Consider the following 5,987-nt stretch of genomic DNA (forward strand, 5'->3'; position numbering starts at 1 on the left):
TATATATATATATATATATATATTGTTGATATATACACCACATGTACTTTGGACATTGGGTTTTGTGGAAGTTTTCTTCCTTAGAAGCTTCAATGTCGTGACAAAGTTAAAGAATTTAAAAGAAACGTTGAAGAATCACAATGGAGTGTTTGTTCTTCCTCATTTAAGAAATGCATGATTGTCACACAATTCCATCTCAGCCATGTCTTCACAGACACACACACCCAACTGTACTTTATGTAAGTCTGTGTTCAATATACCCGGCGTGGATAACCAGCCAAATTGAGAGCAACCTTGGTATTTAATATATGTAACAACACAGAAGTACTACCAGGGTACCACAAAATTTATCAAATGTAGAAATGTATTAATGAACTCTGAAATGATATAAAGCAACACACATGCATACACCCACCTATACTTCATGTAAGTTTATGCTTGATATAACTGGCGTGGATGACCAGTCAAGTTGTAGGTCACCCTGGTAATCAATATACATACCAATACAATTATAGGCGGTTTTACATTTGCCACAATGATATGTACCACAAGGGTGCCACCAAGCTTATTGAATATATGAAGGCTGTTTTTCCTGATATGTATATTAAACAAAATGCAGATGTCTGTACTTTTTGTAAGTTTGTGCTCGATAACCAGCGTAGATAGCCAATCAAGTCGGGAGCTAACTTAGTATTTAAAATATCAACACAGAGAAAGAAGCACAGAAAAATATATAATATACTAACACACAGGAAAATTAAAACAAAACACGCGGGTGAAAAGAATCTTGTGGTGTGAAGAATTATGTGTGAAAAATCAACATAGACATCAGTAGCACAGACAACAGTGAACCACAATGCAGCGTGTGGTTGTCATGGTAACAAGCTGCTAATGCCACGCTGTCTGTTGATTGACCAAATTTCCTAACTTTAATGCCAAATAATATCAGATTATAATTTACAAGATAAAGTAATTGGTTGATCATAATTAAAATTCAGAGTTGCATCGATACATTAAAATTGAAAGCAGTCTGAGCAAAATTAAGCGGGGCTCATTGTGCGAATGGGAAAGACTAGATCCCTAAGTCAATTACATTAATTCTAGTGTGCTAACTGGTACTTACTTTATCAACCAATCCTAAAAGGATGAAAAGGCAAAGTCGACCTTGGCAGAATTTCATATCAGAACTTAAAGAGCTTGACTTTTTGTCAAATATATTTTAAAATTTAAAACGTCACTATATTTCAGGCTGTCATAGCACCCCTAACTATTCGGGGTTTTGAGACAACCTAGATGGAAACCAGTGTTCTAGATAATCAAATTTGTAACTCAGCTTCAATTTGAGAATGTAGTTATCTTAGTTTACTAATATGCTGGGAGGATAGGTACAATGCCACAATTCAAATTGCCTGCCCCCTCCTCACAAAGTGAACAGGGCTGGTCAAGCAATTTGTCAGAAATTTTAGTATTTATACCACACCATCCTCCACTGTGTGATGGTAAATAATTACTACTACTGCTGCAAAATGACATCTGTTAAGATGTAGTGGATATATAATGAATAGATGCAGCATTATCATCAGGAATACATGGGTCAGACAGTTCACTGAAGTAGATTTTTTACTGCCAGATGCTTATCTTGTCACCAAGCTTCGCCCATGGTTGGGACATTTTTTTTTTTTTTTTTTTTTTTTATAGAAGATTGGAAATGAAACTGCTTGTTTGAGTGACATGTTTACAACCATTGAGACAAAGAGACACTCCTAGTTTTCTTTCTCCTTTACCTTTCCTGTTTCAGTCATCTGACTGGAGCCATACTGGAGCACAGCCTTGAAAAATTTTAGATGGATTGACCTCAGTACTTATATTTTTTTGTAAAATCTGGTACTTATGGCAGCCTGAGGCTATAGCAGAAGACACTAGTCCAATGTGCCACACAGTGGGACTGAACCCAGAACCATGTGGTCGGGAAGAAAACTTCTTTCCACACACAGCCATGCCTGCACCTAACAGAGCCATGGTTACACCTCAGTTTGCTGTTTAGTTTAAGACCTCTCCTACTCAGATCACCCAGCATCCTATCTCATCCTATCTCTCATCTACTTCAAACTGCAGTTAGCATTTAAACCTGGTCTGTATTTATGAGCCCTAGACATCCATACACAACACCTTTAAATAAGTTTCCTATTTCAGACAGCTATCTGTAAAAACCTATAACATTTTCACTCCCACAAAAAGACATTAAATAAACATATGTAAATCATTTATATTATTCTGCTATGGTCTACATCTGTAAAGCTTCTGAAGACATAATATATTATACACACAACATTTATATTATTCATAAGACAATCAACATATAAAGTATGGAAGGAAAGCAAAGACATAATATGTATGTATGTAAATATATATATATATATATATATAGGCTGAGTGTGTTTCTTTATATTATTATATCAAATATTAAAATTATTTATACAATTCATAAGACAACTGACTGACTGATAAATATTTAGAACTAAATGTGGTATGTGTGTGTGTGGGGTAGGGTGGGGGTGGCTGTGTAAATAAGTTTACTTCCCAAACGTGGTTTCAGGTTCAGTACAACTGCGTGGTGCATTGGGCAAGTGATTTCTAGTACAAACTGAGGCTAACCAATGCTTTGAGAGTGGATCTGGTCAATGGAAACTAAAAGAAGCCTGCTATGTATGTGTGTTAGTATCTCCTTGTCTTGACACTGCATGATAGTTGTTAGCAAGGGTCACTGTCATAGAAGCAGTGTCCATTTCCAATTGTGAAAATGTTTGGCCATAGGGAAATATGAAATATGTGACTGTAGAAAATCTACCTCAAGAAATACCATTTGACCAATGCAAGCATGGAAAAGTGGAGGTTAAAATGATGCTGATGATCATCATCATCATCATTAAACGTCCATTGTCCATGGTGGTATGGTTTGGACAGTTTGGTCAGAGCTGGCAGGCTGCACCGGGCTCCAATCTGATTTGGCATAGTTCCAACAGCTGGATGCCCTTCCTAACACCAGCCACTCAGAGAGTGTAATGGGTGATGGAAATATATATATATTACTGATACACTTTTCTTTTTAGAATCTACAGACCTGTGAGACAGCTACTGTACTTCATTCATTGGGACTGCGAGTTCATGCTCAAGCATACACACCTGTCTCAGATGTGAAAATAAGGATGTAGTGCAGGGTATTAACATCAGTAACAACTGTATTGGAGAAGTAGCACAGAAGAAAAATATTATAGACCGATTATGCCATGAATTTTGTTCCATAGTTAAAAAAATTTACATTTTGACAAACATAAAAATATTAGATAACTCAGGAAGTAGAATAAGTGACAGTTTTCAAAGATAGTCTCTTCTCTATATAAAGATTTGAGTACTTCAGGAAAAAAATACACTTTCAAAAGAAATCTTAGTTTTCCAATAAAATATGGAATTTCCAGAGATACCAAAAGTGCTAATTGCATATTATTTCTTCTATTTTACAGACAAAATATTCAGAAATCAAGAGGTTCAAAAGTTTTTTTTTATATCTTAAGTGTTTGTTTTCAATATCTTTTCAAAATAGAAATAAAATTTGACAAATGTTCTTATACTAGTTACAGCCACTGAAATGTGGCCAGGCTGGTGCACCACCTTCAAATGTATAGTTAATTCACTCAAAACCCCACAGCACTTAGTTACAAATTTTGTGGAAATAAAGAATGTATCATATCACCATCACAATTTGAAGTCTGATCTCCATGAGAACAAAGCAGTTCAACAGGATCCAATGAGTTGGAAGACCATGTCAGATCCCTTTTTTTTTTTTTTTTTTTTTTTGTGTAGCATGGTTTCTACAGCTGGATGCCCTTGTAATGCCAGTCACCTCAGAGTAATAAAGTTTCTAGATCTATCTATCTATCTATATGCGTGTATCTGATGATATTTATATATCAATCTTTCTTTCTCATAAATATAAATACACACACACAGACAAATATAAACAAACATTGTTTACTCCGTTGTTTAACAAACTTGAGTCAATATCTTCTTTTACTCTCAAAACTATATATAACAAATTTCCCATTACTCAATCTAATAATGAAAGCAGTTTACATTCATACATTTCTAACCAACGATAATGAAAGCTCTACGTGTGTGTGTGTGTGTGTGTGTGCAAAATATATAAAAAAGCATGACTGTTATAGAAACCAAACAAAGAAACAGAGAACATTAAAAAAACATACGCAATTAACAGGTATCTCACCTTGACTAGTCCATCTTGTTTTCAAAGACAACGTTATTTAAGGAGTCATTTTTAAGAGGAGCGATCTGAGCAAAATTTGACGGCTATTTCTAGCAAAGTAGTAACAGCTTTGTCCATGGCAACGGGTAGAGTAATTCTGGTCTTACAGATATTCAAGTACAATAGGAGTAATTGTTATCACAGATGAATGCTGTTATAACCAATAAATAATTCAATAGTGAAGTTGTCATTGTTTAGTTTTAGGTCAGCTCAGATCAAACAAATACTTGATCAAAGGCATTGAAAAATCAGTGTTTCTTCCCTACCCACCCCCAAGAATTGTGTAATAGAATTACATTATCCAAAGTGTTCTGTTCTAAGATGGCAGGTTAGTGTGAGGGAGATCTGGCTGCTGTTTTTAGCAAGTTCAGTGACTATAAAGAGGCTCAGTCACCAATTTTTGCTGCAATTCAACTTGATGATTGAGTAAGTGTACGTGTGTGTGTGTGTTTATGTATGTATATTTATATATATATATATATATAATCTTTTCTATCTTTTACTTGCTTCAGTCATTAATTAGACTGCAGCCATACTGGGGCAATGCCTTGAAGAATTTCCCAGTCAAATTAATTGACCCAGTACATTCATTTTCAAAGCCAGGTACTTATTCTATTGGTCTCTTGCTGAACTGCCAAGTTACAGGGCCATAAATAAACCAACAATGGTTGTCAAGCAGTGGGATCTAGGGACAAACATATATATATGATGGACTTCTTTCAGTTCCCACTATTGAATTCACTCACAAGGCTTTTATCAACTGAAGACTATAGTAGGAGACAACTGCTCAAAATGCCACATATTGGCACTGAAGCTGGAACCATGTGGCTGTGAAGCAAATTTTTTTACCATACATTCATGATACACACACAAATATCAGTGGCATCTCATTTTAGCATATATATTTACCAAAATTACATTAACATATCTTGAAATACTAAAGAGTAAATTTATTCAATAAAATCACCATTGGCTTCAACCATGGCCTCCAGACGACTTTGGAATCTCCTGCAACTCTTCTGGATGGTCTCCTTGTTTAAGTTAGTGAATGCTGCCATAATCCTTGCTTTCAGTTCATCTTTGTTACAAGGAGTTTTGTTGGTCTCTCGCACAACATAATAAGCAAGGGGTTGCAGTCTGGGGAGTTAGGTGGCCAGATGTTAGGGGTGATGTGGTTGCAGAAATTGTCAGACAGCCATAATTGGGTTCTCCTGCTTGTGTGGCATGGTGCAGAGTCCTGTAGCCAGACATAGGGTCTTCCAGCAGCCAGCCTCTTGACCCAGAGCAGCATTACCTCCTCCGGGCACTTGATGTAAGCCTCCGTGTTGTGTCTGAGGCCATGTGGGAAGATGAATGGAAGCATAACATAGCCATCACTAGTGATCACTCCAAGTACTGTGATGTGCAGTGGATGTTTGATTTTTACCACTCCCGGTACACGTCCTCAGATTGGCACCCAAACACTCTGGAATGTTCGTATTGGAACTTCCAGCATGTCGTATCCAAATTTCTGGCAGAGTGAACTGCATCATGGTGCTGCTTTTCTCACAGATGGTGCCAACTGACCCAACTGTACTGTGTAGTCAACAAAACCAAAAAACAATGCACATGCGCGAAATTAAAAATGTAAAATGGCAACAATTTATCCATCACACCCTGCATATGT

The 5,987-nt window shown here is 36.3% G+C and overlaps 1 protein-coding gene across 4 annotated transcripts in view; it reads right to left on the minus strand.

Moving 5' to 3' along the window:
• Positions 1-5,987, minus strand: part of LOC106882884 (protein RER1) — a 48,480-nt gene that overhangs the window by 14,058 nt on the left and 28,435 nt on the right. The window lies entirely within an intron of this gene.

Source organism: Octopus bimaculoides, chromosome 9 (assembly GCF_001194135.2).
Source record: "Octopus bimaculoides isolate UCB-OBI-ISO-001 chromosome 9, ASM119413v2, whole genome shotgun sequence".
NCBI classification, from domain to species: Eukaryota; Metazoa; Mollusca; class Cephalopoda; order Octopoda; family Octopodidae; genus Octopus; species Octopus bimaculoides.